This window comes from Pleurodeles waltl, chromosome 6, assembly GCF_031143425.1.
Source record: "Pleurodeles waltl isolate 20211129_DDA chromosome 6, aPleWal1.hap1.20221129, whole genome shotgun sequence".
NCBI classification, from domain to species: Eukaryota; Metazoa; Chordata; class Amphibia; order Caudata; family Salamandridae; genus Pleurodeles; species Pleurodeles waltl.
Window position 1 is genome coordinate 741,025,470 of NC_090445.1, and position 15,456 is coordinate 741,040,925.

General features: G+C 45.3%; 1 protein-coding gene across 1 annotated transcript in view; it reads right to left on the minus strand.

Annotated features, from left to right (window-relative positions):
• LOC138301693 (pancreatic triacylglycerol lipase-like) overlaps positions 1-15,456 on the minus strand; it is a 496,425-nt gene that overhangs the window by 351,509 nt on the left and 129,460 nt on the right. The gene's annotated exons all lie outside the window — the stretch shown is intronic.

Genomic DNA, 15,456 nt, shown 5'->3' on the forward strand with positions numbered 1-15,456 from the left:
TGTGCTTAAGGTACCCAGATCCAAATTTCAAAAGTGGGGACTAAGAACATTTTTGAGCTACAAACTACTCTGAGAACAATGAAGAGAGCAGGACCAACCAGCTGGCCTACACACCAAGGCTTTTGTCCCGCTACGTTCTTCTCGCAGCAGAAAGAAATTCAGTTCAGCAGTCAATCGCCAAAGGGGTATCCGACCTTGTGGAACTGTCTTTGGCTACTGCCCTCTGCTTGTCCTGCTATAGACATTTGACTTCCATTCAACAAAGTTCAAACAATGAAACATTCCCCACAAATTCAACCCCAGGCTATCTGGCGATGATGCTCCCTCTTCGGACACTTCCTGCAGCCTTGACCCACTGAACTTTACCTTCACAGAACATATTTCTCAAGAATTCTTCTAAGTCTGAATGTAAGCACTGACCGGGCCCAATCCACTTCCGAACTGCACTCCATTGTTGTCAGACATATTTTTCGACTTTGACCAGGTCTCGTGTGACTACATGTCCGTGGTTGGCACTTTGATCCTATAGTCGCTAGTTTTCACTAAAATCTTTAAAAATTCATAACGCAGGTTTCACTTGTGTGATTTTTGTTGTTTTGGTGTCAAATAATTTATTAACATTTCTAAACTGGTTTGGGATGTTCCTTGTGTTTTGTTTTCATGTTATTACTATTTGTGTGCTGCAGAAATACTTTACATATTGCCTCTAAGTTAATCTTGACTGTTTTTGTACCATCCTCCTCAGGGTTAAGCACAGGTTAATTTAGTGAAGTTTTTGTTGTTCACCCGGCAAGGCATTGCAACAGTTGCTTGACCAGGGCTTACACTCCAGTCAACCAATAACCAAATTTATAACAAGGAACCAGAAGGTTCTTTAACTTAGTCCTTTGCCCTATGTACTTTGGCTCCAAAAAGCAGGAAAAAATCAATAAGAACTGATTTGATGGCAGATCAGGAGGAAACAGGGAAATACAGGGGAAGGCACACGCCTGCTTACCTATAAGAGTTTGAATCAGTAGTACATGCCTGTAATGGCTGCATCATATGCGTTTGCCTATCTTCTGGCACTCCACTAGTGTGATGCTTGTAGAACCAGTTCTCCATTCATTCATTCATTAACTGTGCAGTTATCTCAACTGCCGTATGCACTATGCCAGTTATTTAGTTTTGTCTCTATTTCAATTTTTTAATTTATTTTATGTTTTTCTGTAGCACTCACACTTTCTGGTAGCTGCTTCAGGGCATCTACCTTTCTTTCCATCCCATTGACTTAGCAGTAGCCTATGCAAAAGGCAGTATGATAACAGTTTGCTTCCAGAAGGACACAAGCATGGCAATACAGCAAGCATCAGCAGAAGACCAACTAGTTAGGGGGAGTCACACTCATTACATCAGGATGACGCTTGAGCTTTTGTCTGATGATAGCAGTTAAATGCTTTTGTATGTGTGTGGATGTTGTGCGTATGTTGTGTGTGTGTGTCTCTATATATATATATATATATATATATATATATATATATATTTAATCATTTTATAGATATATATAAATTCACTTAAAGACCAAAGGTTACAGGAACGTTATAGTTAGGCTCACATTTAAAAAATTCAAAACCCTGGAACTTCATCTGTTAGAGGTATCTCAAATAACTATAACTCATGCCCTAAGGTAACTATAACTCCCCCCCGCCATGCACATTTTTTTAGTAAAAAAAATGTTCTGCAAATATTACATTGACATTATCAATGATGTGTAGAAAAGTACCATCTTTCTTGGCATGTTACCCCCATTTTTACCTGTATGTCAGCATGTTTTTGCCTGTCTCACTGGGATCCTGCTGGTCAGGCCCCCAGTGCTCATACTTTATGGCCTAATGTGTGTGTTGTGTATAGTGTTTGACTGTGTCACTGAGGCTCTGCTAACCAGAACCTCAGTGCTTATTCTCTCTCTGCTTTTAAATTTGTCACTATAGGCTAGTGACTTAATTTACAAATTTTAATTGGCACACTCAACCTCCTTATAAGTCCCTAGTATATGGTACCTAGGTATCCAGGGCAATGGGGTTCCAGGAGATCCTTATGGGCTGCAGCATTTCTTTTACCACCCATAAGGAGCTCAGACAAACCCTTCCACAGGCCTGAACCTTTTTTCACAGCCATTTTCACTGCACTTAAGTAACTTATATTCACCTATATGTCTAACCTTCACTTGCTGAAGGCTAGGTGCAAAGTTACTAAGTGTGAGGGCACCCTTGCACTAGCACATGTGCCCCCACATAGTTCAGGGCAATTCCCGGGACTTTGTGAGTGTGGGGACTCCATTACACAAGTGCACTACATATAGGTCAATACCTATATGTAGCTTCAAAATGGTAATTCCAAATATGGCCATGTAAGGTGTCTAAGATCATAGAATTGTCCCCCCATTCCAAATATGGTATTGGGGAGCCAATTCCACGCATCCTGAGGGCTCCACTATGGACCCTCAGTACTGCAAAACCAGCTCTCTGAGGCATGCACTGCACCTACAGCTGCTGCCACCTCACAGACAGTGTTCTGCCCTCCTGGGGTCTGAGCAGCTCAGGCCCAGGATGGCAGAACAAAGCATTTCCTTTGGGAGCAGGGTGTTACACTCTCTCCCTTTGGAAATAGGTTTTACAGGCTGGGGAGAGGTAGCCTCCCCCAGCCTCTGGAAATGCTTTGAAGGGCACAGATGGTACCCTCCTTGCAGAAGCCAGTCTACACCGGTTCAGGGACCCCTTGTCCCTGCTCTGGTGTGAAACTGGACAAAGGAAAGGGGAGTGACCACTCCCCTATCCATCACAACCCTAGGGGTGGTGCCCAGAGCTCCTCCAGTGTGTCCCAGTCTTCAGCCATCTTGGTTTACAAGGTTTGGGGACACTGTGGAGGCCTCTGAGTGGCCAGTGCCAGCAGGTGACATCAGAGACCCCTCCTGATAGGTCCTTACCTGTTAAGGTACCCAATCCCCCTCTCAGGCCTATTTAGGGTCTCTCCGGTGGGTTCTCTTGAGATTCGACTTGCAAGTTTCCAGCAGGAATCCTCTGCAACTACTACTTCATCCTCTGACCTCGGATCAACCGCAGACTGCTCCAGGAACTGCTGTAACAGCAACAAAGTAGCCAGAAGGGATACTTGTCCTCTGCAACTTCAGCTCCAGCCAGCAACTGCAACAGTTTCCACAGTGTGCATGCTCTGGGGACTCTTGGACTCCTCTCTTGGCAATGAGCGTGCTCCTTGGAACACAGAGGGTGGACCCTATCAACACAGACTGTCCTGAGGTCCTACTGTCCCAATTTGGAGGAGGTAAGACCTTGCCTTCCCCCAGAGCGACAGTAACCCTGTGCACCATGTCTTCTTCACCTCCTGTGCAAAATTCCTTTGTGCACAGCCTGGCCCAGGTCCCCAGCACTCTATCCTACGATGCTCAACTCGCTGAGTTGTTCTCCGGCGGCGTGGGACCTTCCTTTGTAGTGCTGCACCAACCGCATTTTTCACCTCCTTTGTTCCCATGTCCTGGGACTTCCGTGGGTGCTATCTGGTGTCCTGAGGGCTCTCTGAAGTGCTGAGAGACCCTTCTTTCTCCTCACATAGAGTTGAGGCCTCCAGATCCCTCCTGGGTCCAGATAGCACCAACTTTTCACAAAACACGACTTTGCCAGAACCAAGGCTTGTTGGAGGAATCCAGTGCCAAAACTCCCCTGCATCCAACTTCACATCGTGGGGCATCCAGTGCATCATGCAAGAACCCGCTGACTTCTTCCTTGGGTGCATTTCTGCAGTCTTCGTCCAACCAGGGACTCTTCTTTTGCACCCTCTTCTGGGTTGGCAGGGGCTCCTGTCCTTCCTGGAACTTCTTTTGACTTCTGGTCTTGGTCTCCTTCCTTTGCAGGTCTTCAGGTCCAGGAATCCACCATTTGTTGTTTGCAGACTTGGTTGGTTCGTGCAATAACTCTAATCACGACTTGTAGTATGTCCTAAGGAAACGTGCACTACTTTACTCCTGCTTTTCTGGGCTCTGGGGTGGGGTAATTTACTTACCTTTACTGCAGTCTTACTCTCCCAGCGATTCTGCACACACTACACTTGTCTAGGGGGAATTTGTGATTCTCATTCCACTTTCTTAGTATATGGTTTGTGTTGCCCCTAGACCTATTTTCTCCCATAGAATTCTATAGCATTTACTAATGTTTGCACTATCCTATGTCTAATTATTTACCTTATTTTGGTGTTTAGTGTATATATTGTGTATAATACTTACCTCCAGAAGGAGTATTGCCTCTAAGATATTTTTTGGCCTTGTGTCACCCAAATAAACTACCTTTATTTTTGGTAACACTGAGTATTGTCTTTACTTGTGTATGAGTATTGTGTAACTATAAGTGGTATTGCAGGAGCTTTGTATGTCTCCTAGTTCAGCCTAAGCTGCTCTGCTATAGCTACCTGTATCAGCCTAAGCTGCTAGAACACTACTACATTTCACTAATAAGGGATAAGTGGATCTGGTAAAGGTGTAAGTACCCAAGATACCCACTACAAACCAGGCCAGCCTCCTACATTGGCAGCAGCGATGGGATAAGTACTTGCAATTGCTTTACCACTTTGTTACTAGTGCTTTTCACAAGAAAAGCTTGCTTCAATACTTAGAGCATACATAGTATATACCTAGAAGTAATTTTCTAACTTTCTAAAAAGTTCTTTTAACTTTGCAAAAGTTTTACAAAGTTTTTGAAAGGTTTTATTATTTTCTCTTTTAGCTCTAGTAGATCACTAACTTTTTATTCACTTTCCTAAACTTTTTCTCTTTCAATATGTTTAATGTAGAAGTTACCCCTAGAGTTGTAAAAACTACCTATGAGAATCTAAACTTTAAAAGTGTGAGGGGTATCTGTATTGAAAGAACTTTAGAGATTGGGAAGAACCCCAATAAGAAGTTCCTCTTAAATGTTCTCCTCCAAGATGACCATGGACTCAGCATTGGTCCAGATCAGACAGAGGAGGAGGTGGAGGAAGATTCCAACCATGTAGGCTCAGAGGAGCAAACTGATAATCCCGGGGAGGGTCTTTCCACTGATCTTTCTGTTAACAGGCCCCCCTAGTATAACTGGGAGTGGGAAGGTTCACACACTAGTAGGGCTCCCTTCACCACTAGAGGCCACATCACTAGAGTGACTCCAGTTAGAAAAAGATCAATCTCTGCACATTCCCATGTTACCTCTGGTTCAGAGGTATCCCACACATCTAACCCTGAGGACCAGTCTCTAGATAGGGAACTCAGAAAGCTGAGGTTAGAGAAGGCCAGACTGAGGCTATTACAGCAACAGTTGGCCTCAGTCAGGGATTCCCTGGCCGTGGAAAAGGAAAGGCAGGGTTTGGGGTTAGTTCCCCATGGTGGCAGCAGCAGTTTCAGAAATTCAAATGTTAGGGAACCCTCTAGGAATCGGCATAAAGTTGTCCCTCCTTACAAGGATGGAGATGCTATATATAAGTGGTTTGCTGCACTTGAGAGGGCCTGTAAAGTTTAGAGGGCTGCTATCCTGTGGCTATCCTTTTCTGGCAAGGGGAGAGACAGACTCCTTATTGTTAGAGAGGATGATTCAGGTAATTACCAAATTCTCAAAAGCGCACTCTTAGATGGTCTGGGCATAACCACTGAACAATACAGGATAAAGCTCAGAGAGACCAGAAAGGAGTCATCACAGGATTAGGCAGACTTCATAGACTGTTCAGTTTAGGCCCTAGAAGGTTGGTTAAATGGCAGTAAGGTGACTGACTATGAAAGCCTATATAACTTAATTCTGAGAGAGCATATATTGAATAATTGTGTGTCTGACTTGTTGCACCAGTATCTTGTGGACTCAGATCTGATCTCTCACCAAGAACTGGGAAAGAAGGCAGACAAATGGGTCAGAACAAGGGTGAACAGAAAAGTTCATACAAGGGGTGACAAAAACAGCAAGAAGAAGGACGGTAAATCACATGACAAGGGTGGGGAGAAAGATAAAAAAATCTTCAGAGTCTTCATCAGGCCCACAAAAATCCTCTGGGGGTGGTTGGTCCAAATCCTCTTCTCACAATAATAAGAAACCACAGTGTTATATTCGTAAAACCAAAGGTCATTGGGCAACTGATCCTCATTTTCCAAAAAGAAACACCAAACCTCCACCACCACAACCAGTCCTGCAATCACTAGTGACCCTAGTAATAGCAGTGGTGGTGGGAAGAACACTACTAATAGCCAGTCAAAGGGTGTAGCTGTGCTCACCATTGGTAATGTAGTTGGGGTTGGTCTAGTTAGGGAGATCACTGAGGCTGTTTTAGTCTCTGATGGTGACATTGACCTTGCCACCTTAGTTGCTTGTCCCCTTAATATGGATAAGTACATGCAACTACCCCTGATTAATGGTGTTCAGGTTGAGGCCTACAGGGACACAGGTGCCAGTGTCACAACGCTGATGTAGAAACTGGTTGCCCCTAAACAGCACCTACTTGGTCACAGTACCAAGTGACAGACGCCCATAGCAACACTGTTAGCCACCTCATGGCTGTTGTGAATCTCAACTGGGGGGGAGGTTACTGGTCCAAAGAAAGTTGTGGTAGCCACTGATTTACCTGTAGAATGTCTGTTAGGCAATGATTTGAATACTTCAGCCTGGGCTGAAGTGGAGTCGGAGGCCCATGCAGCAATGCTGGGCATTCCTAGGCACATCATTGCTCTTACCAGGGCTCTGGCCAAGAAGCAAAGAGGACAGGGAAACTTGGATCCTGGAATAATGGACCAAGTGCTCCCAAAGACTAGGGCTAAGAATGGCAAACCCTTGTCCACTATCCCTCCATCCACAGATGATTCCCCTTTTGAGGAAGCGGAATTCTCTCCCTGTGCAGAACCTACACTAGAGGGGCTGGAAGCTGATACAGCTGAGCTTTTGGGTGCAGGGGGGCCTGCCAGGAAAGAGCTGAGTGTGGCACAGCAAACCTGTCCCACATTGGAGGGCTTCAGACAGCATCTGTCAAACAGCAGAATGGGGATGTCAATGACAGCTACAGAGTTTACTAGGAGAATAATCTCCTCTATACAGAAGCAAGGGACCCTAAACTTGGTGCCACTAGGAGACTGGTCATCCCCCTTCAGTACAGGGAATTCCTCCTAACTCTTGCTCATGACATTCCCTTGGCTGGGCATTTAGGCCAGAATAAAACATTGGACAGACTTGTTCCACATTTTCACTGTCCCCATGTGTCAGAAGACACAAAGGAGTTCCTGTGTCACCTGCCAAGCCAGTCAAGACCGGTGGTACCCCAAAGGCCCCCTTAATCCCACTGCCAGTGGTTGGGGTGCCCTTTGAAAGGGTAGGGGTTGACATTGTTGGCCCCCTTGGCCCTCCAACAGCTTCTGGCAATAGATTCATCCTTGTGGTGGTGGACAATGCCACAAGGTACCCAGAAGCTATCCCCTTAAGGACCACTATAGCACCAGCAGGGGCAAAGGCCCTCCTGGGAATCTTTTCCAGGGTGGGTTTCCCTAAGAAGGTTGTATCAGACAGAGGTAGTAACTTCATGTCTGTATACCTCAAGGCAATGTGGACGGAGTGTGGTATTACTTACAAGTTCACCACCTCTTATCATCCACAAACTAATGGATTGGTTGAGAGGTTTAATAAAGCTCTCAAAGGCATGATCATGGGACTCTCTGAAAAGCTCAGAAGGAGATGGGATGTCCTCTTGCCATGCCTCCTTTTCACCTACAGGGAGGTACCCCAAAAAGGAGTGGGCTACAACCCCTTTGAACTCCTATTTGGTCACCCTGTTAGGGGTCCCCTTGCTCTTGGTAAGGAGGGTTGGGAACAACCTTTAAAACCTCCAAAGCAAGACATTGTGGACTATGTACGTGGCCTAAGATCTAGAATGGCTGAGTACATGAAAAAGGCCACTAAAAACCCCCAGGCAAGCCAAGAGCTCTAAAAGCAATGGCATGACCAGAAGGCTGTCCTGACAGAGTACCACCCAGGACAGAAGGTGTGGGTCTTGGAGCCTGTGGCCCCAAGAGCACTTCAGGACACATGGAGTGGACCCCATCTCATTGTGGATAAGAAAGGTGAGGTCACCTATCTGGTAGACCTGGGCACTGCCAGAAGCCCCCTTAGGGGGCTTCATGTCAATCGCCTGAAACCTTACTATGACAGGGCTGACTTAACCCTGCTCATGGCCACAGATGAGGGGCAGGAGGAAGAGAGTGACTCTCTCTCTGACCTCTTCTCCAACACTGAAGCTGATGGCTTAGTGGAAGGAGTGGTTCTTGCCAAATGCCTTACTGCTGAGCAGAAGGAAGACTGTAAAAATCTCCTAGGACAGTTTTCTGAACTCTTCTCACTCACACAAGATACAACTACTTGGTGTGAACATACAATTGACACTAGAGACAGTTTACCTGTCAAAAGTAAAATTTACAGGCAAGCTGGCCATGTCAAAGATTGCATTAAAACAAAGGTTCAGAAAATGTTGGATTTAGGAGTTATTGAGGCTTCTGATAGCCCTGGGCCAGCCCAGTGGTGCTTGTCACTAAACCGCGTAGCAAAGATGGAAATAGAGAAATGCGGTTTTGTGTGGACTATAGGAGTCTTAATACTGTAACCAAAACTGATGCTCACCCTATACCTAGGGCATATGCGCTAATAGATACACTGGCATCTGCCAAGTATCTAAGCACCTTTGATTTGACTGCAGGATATTGGCAGATCAAATTGTCAGAGGATGCTAAAGCAAAAACTGCATTTTCTACCATAGGAGGGCACAATCAATTCATTGTTATGCCCTTTGGTTTGAATAATGCACCTGCCACTTTTCAGAGGCTGGTGAATACAGTCCTCCAAGGTTTGGAAGCTTTCAGTGCAGCATACTTAGATGATATTGCTGTATTTAGCTCCACCTGGGATGACCACCTGGTCCACCTCTGGAAGGTTTTGGAGGCCCTGCAAAAGGCAGGCCTAACTATCAATGGTTCAAAGTTCCAGATAGGGCAGGGGAAAGTGGTTTATCTGGGCCACCTGGTAGGTGGAGAACAGATTGGACCACTACAGGGGAAGATTCAGACCATTACGGACTGGGCCCTCTCTACTACACACACCCAGGTCAGAGCCTTCTTAGGTCTCACTGGGTATTACAGGAGGTTCATTAAGAACTATGGCTCCATTGTTGCCCCTCTTAATGTCCTCACCAGTAAGAAAATGCCTAAAAAGGTGTTGTGGACAGCTGTCTGTCAGAAAGCTTTTGAGGAGCTAAAGGAGGCTATGTGCTCTGCCCCTGTCTTAAAGAGCCCAAACTACTCCAAATATTCATTGTACAAACAGATGCTTCTGAATTAGGGGTAGGGGCTGTATTATCACAACTTAATTCAGAGGGCCAGGATCAACCTGTTGTTTTAATCAGCAGGAGGTTGACCCCTAGAGAAAAGCCTTGGTCTGCCATAGAGAGGGAGGCCTTTGCTGTGGTCTGGGCCTTGAAGAAGCTGAGAACCTACTTGTTTGAGACTCACTTCATTGTTCAAACAGACCACAAACCTTTATTATGGCTTAAACAAATGAAAGGTGAAAACTCTAAATTGACTGACTCTCTGACTACTTACTTGCATCTGTAGTAAATATCCAGCATTACGTTTCTTGCCGTACGTCTACTCAATTCCTGGAATACCACTTGGATCCATTACATGGGTGTGCCCTGGCCTTTGTGTGTTTGTCGTACAGGCAACCACTCACTCTTCCAGTGGGTGGCCCTTTGACACCTGTGGTGGCAGGTGTATGGCTCGCCTGGCACCCATTACTAGCTGGTTCTCGTAAAAGAGTATAATTGATGGACACTTGATAAACCTTGGTTGATGTGCGAGCGCCTTTGGCATTCTCCACCCCTTTTCGCTGGACTTAACTTCCCCGAGCTGTTTAATTGTTGAAGGGGAGCCACACAGCCCCCTTGTGGAGCCAATAATGGCCCTGGGGAATGCCACCCCCCAGGGCTGTCTCCTGCTGTGTCCCAGGGTGCTTTGGCAGCTTCTGCCAAGTCAAAACGAACACAACTCTGCTCCCAGCAAGCAAGAGCTGTCAAACAGCTCTTAGTTGATGTGAGCGGGGGTTTTCTCTGTTTTCCTGCCCCAGAGATAAGGGCAGGAAAACAGAGGAAACAATTGCTCTCACAGACAAGGAGCTGCATGTATAGCAGCGCCCTGTCTGTGACTGCAATGCTGGCTCCTGCAGGAGGCGGGTAGCCGGCAGGGACAGTGGGTGCACTGAGGCTACCCCCACGGTCCCCAACCATGGTGACTGGGTCCCATGGAGGGCACCCAGGTGAAATGGCCAGGCCCTGGGGGATAGGGTCCCCGGAACCGAAATCGGGCTGGGGGATCGCGCGGCCCCCCTCCCACATTGAATGAAGGTCGGGGATGGAGTCCCCAGGGCTGAGATCGACCCCTCCCCTCTTAAAATCTGAAAGCCTTCATGGAGGTGAATGCATCACTGATCTACTAGAGCGCAATCTGTATGTGACTGGGATGAGTGGGTTCTTTCTTGTCCTTCCCTGATGAGAGCAGAGTCCATGGTTCTCCCTTTGAAATGTAAATGTGCAAATCACATGGAAGCTGCTCCTGCTTGGACTGCACTGTCCACCTTAGTAGTATGCATATGTCTTCCCCCTTTTGCCAAGATGCTGGACAGCTTCCCAAAGGGCCCCCACTGCTTTTTCTGCCAATTTTGATGGTGCCTTCTTGATGATGAGGAATATGAGGACATCTCTACAAAAACATAAAAGCACTTACTTCATATAGGTAAGAGGAAGGACCCTGATTTGGTAGTGATTTAAGTCTTTGTAGCTTCGTTGGCCTCTCTATAGGAGGATTCATGTTATCACAGAATTCTAGAGCAAGACCGCACAAGGAAAATCACATTGCCAAATGCACACAAGGTCACTGGTGACATTTCCTCCTGATCCATTATAAAGCTGTAGTGTAGCATACACCCTGCACATTTACCAAGGAACTATAACTCGCACCCTAAGGCCCTTGCCATGCACTGCTCATTGCCCCAGATACTACAGCACGCATTACAACTTTTATAACATCAGTAAAAATATCAATTAAACATTAGCAGTCAATTTATTAAAGAAGAAACTGTGCATGGCTGGGCACGAGTTCTTGTAACCTTAGGGCACGAGTTATAATTACTTGAAATAACTCTAACTCTAACTGCTGAATTTCTATGTTTTTTTGTGAATAGATTAAGAACCCAACTACAACGTCCCTGTAACCTTTGTTTTTATTAAGTGAATATATATATATATATATATATATATATATACCCATATATTACCTAATGGCGGTCGCGGTCGCCTCTAGGTAGTTGTAGTTAGGACTTTTTTTTCCATATATGTAGTGTTTTTTGTTATACCACTAACTTTGGCCCCGCTTGACCAATCCTCATGGAATTTTCAAAAAAATACATCTGCTTTCTAGAAAGTTTTGGCGTGATTCGTCAAGTGTGGGCCCAGAAAAAGAAGGGGTCCGGAAGCACTTTTCCCCCATTCTGTGTCAAAGGGATTTTTCAAAGCTTTGACCATGACATCCTGGCCGAAACACTGAACAGAATTACACCAAAATTTTCAGTAAGCTGGATCTTGGTCTCAAAAGCACGCTTTTTGTTATTCAGTATAAATCTGTTCAGTAGTTTTAGAGATGTTTATTGACAAAAAATATAGATATATAGGCCCGCGTATTAGCCGTGGATCCATTGCAGATCGATCCGCGGAGCCACAAGCCATAGCAAGCTTCTGAGTGGCTGGCCACAACCTGACAGGGAAGTTGCAGCTGCCATTTTGTTTTATCAGGGAACAGTCTCCAGGGCTAAAATGTGGGCTGGAATTGATAGGAACGGTTCAGGGCAGGAGTTTCCTGACCCCAGGGGGTTAATATAAATCTGGGCGATGAGTAGACAATTTGGAAAAAAAAAAAGTATACACAGGTATTACATTTTCTGAAATCCGCGGATCCAGTCACGGATTCACATGGGGGAGCCACGCTGAGCCCAGTGAATAGATCCGCTGATTTTGGAAAACATCAAAAAATATACATAAAATATTAGCACACACACTTATGCATTCACACAGACTCTCTGATACCCACTCGCACACCCAGGCAGACACTGTCACACCCATTCTCAAACAGACACTCTCACAACCACTCTCACTCACAGACAGACTCACACCCCCTCTCACACCTAGAAAGACACTCTTACACCCAGTCTCACACAGAAACAGACACTGTCCCTCCAGACACACGTCCTCTCTTCTACTCTTGGAGCCAGACAGACACTCTCACAGCCACTCTCACACCCAGACAGACACTGTTATACTCACTCACATACCCAGAGAGATGCTGTCATACTCACTCTCACACTCAAAGAGACACTCTCACACCCACTTACATACCCATATACTGTCACACCCACTCTCCCACCAAGACAGACACTGTTGCACCCACTTTCAGACACTCACAATCCCACTCTCACTCTCAGACACTCTCTCACACCTACACAGACACTCTCACACCCACTGTCACACCCACACATGTTCTCACATGCTCTCTCATAGCCATAAAGACACTCTCACACCCACTGTCATACCCAGTCAGACTCTCTCACACCACCTCCCACATCTAGACAGACACTCTTACACCCTCTTTAATGTCCAGTCTCACACTAACTCGCACACCCAGACAAACACTCTTACAACCACCCTCATATCCAGACAGACTGTCTCACTCCCTATCTCACACCAAGAGAGACACCCTGACAGTCACTCTCACATCCAGGCATTCACTCTCACATCCAGTCTCACATCAACAGAGAGACTGTCTTAGCAAGATATACCTTCTCATATTTATTCTCACACCCAGAAAGAGACTTTCACACTCAGTCTCACATAAATACACGTTGACACCCTCTCTCACATGAAAATAGGCACTTTCAAACCCACTCTCACAATCAGATAACACATTTGCACATCAACAGAGATACTCTCACACCCACTCTCACAGCAAGACAGGCACTCTTACACCCACTGTCACACCCAGACAGATGCTCTCACACCAACACTAATAGAGACGCTCTCACACCCACTCTTGCACCTAATCAGACATTCTCTCAATCACTCTCATACCCAGACACTCTTACACCCACTCTCACACTAAGATAGACACTGTCACACCCAGTGACATCCACAGAGACTTGAACCCACTTACACACCCAGACAGACACTCTCACACCCACTCTCACACCCACTTTTATATCTACACACAGTCTCACACCAAGAGAGACACCCTGACACCGTCTTTCACACCCAGACACTTTCACACTCACTCACACACCCAGACAGACACTGTCACACCCACTCCCAAACACTCTCACTCTCAGACAGACTCTCTCACACCTACACAGACACACTCACACTCATTTGCACACCCAGACACTCTCACACTCAGACACACATTCATACATGCACTCCAACAGCCAGACAGACACTCTCACGCCCACTCTCACACCCAGCCAGACATTCTCACACCCACTCTCACACCTAGGGAGACACTCTGACATCCTCTTTCACATCCAAACAGTCTCACACTCACTTGCACACCCAGATAAAATGCTCTCACAACCACTCTCATATCCAGACAGACCGTTTAACACCCTCTCTCATGCCAAGAGATACAACCTGACGGGCACTCCCACATCCAGACATACACTCTCACACCCATTCTCACATTAATAGACACTGTCAAACCTATTCTCTTAGCAAGATAAACTTTCTCATATTCACTCTCACACCCAGACAGACACTTTCACACTCACTGTCATACAGATACACTCTCACACAAAGACACTCTCACACCCACTCTCACAACCAGAGAGACACTCTCACACTCATTTGCACATCAACAGAGACACTCTCACATGCACTCTCACAGCAAGACAGGCACACTCACATCCACTATCACACCCAGACAGATGCCCACTCTCACACTAAAAGAGACACACTCACACTCACTCTTACACCCACTCTCACATGCTCACACCCACTCTCACACCCAGAGACTCTTACACCCACTCTCACACTAAAATAGACACTGTCACACCCAGTGACATCCAAAGAGACACTCTCATGCCTACTGCCACACCCAGACACTCTCACACCCACTTTCGCATGCGTACACACTCACACCCAGAGACACACTTTCACAGCCACTCTCACAACCTGAGACACTCTCCCACAAACATAGTTGAAAATGGAGGGTTCTAGTTAAAACTTGAAACAACAGCTTTTATTAGTTGTCATCAATATGTTGGCACATACAGGTAGTTAGTGATATGGTGAGAAAAGGAAATAGATTATAGGATTGGCTTTTGAGAAAGCAGAGAAAGTGTTGCTGTTTGTGGCATGTGTATTATTTGAAAAAGTCAACCATACTTGCTATTTTTCATTTAAAAGTAAGGATGGCACTTTCAGAAGCTGTTATGAACTTGTGACCTAGTGTTGCAAGAGAATGTTACAAATGTCGTTGTCATGGTAGAGTAGCTAGAGGAGCATGGGGGAAAGGTATAAAAAAAAGACCAGAATGTGAGTTGGTAGTTACAGTTCCACTGGTAAAAAGGGCTTAAAATTATGTTGAGGTGACAATACATTTGTTTATTGAAACAGGGCTATAAATAGCATTATTTTAGATTAAAGACAAAATAAATTTCATCCTCCCACATGGATCCGCAGATACACCCGCGGATTCACATGGGGAGATGCGCTGATCTCCGTGGTGGATCCGCAGACCTGGTGAAAATTGGTATGGAACTGGGCTATCTTTCGAGGAGTGTGGGAAAGGGTTAACTATGATAACCAGTGAGAAGATGTATAACATAACTTACATGTGAAAGAGAGATTCTGATTGGCTTTGTGGCTGAGTAACCTTGAAAGCAAAGTTGAAAAGATTGCCATTAATGGTTCACTAATTTGAGAGTGGTGTGACATTCTTCTGCTTTGTTTTTGCAAATTTGAGAAGAAATTGAAACCAATTCTGGGAGAGGAACATATAGAGCAAGGAAGATACTTAAGAGGTATATATTATATAAACTCTTTGAAGTAAAATGTGTTAGTACAGAGATAATTTTATGTTAGATGTATGAAAATTAATAGCATGTTTACAAGCACTAAAAATGAATTAAAATAATATCTACATAATAACAATAAAGAAAGGTACAGTAATCACGAAAGAAAGATTACAGTTACTTTTTACCACAGAAGAGTCAACCCTCATATAGGGTATAGGTTGCCTATATACCAGGGTAGTTTGTTATTAGGAGATGGATCATGTTGTTCTAAGTTAACTGAGTTAATAGTGGTCTTGCAGAACATTATGCT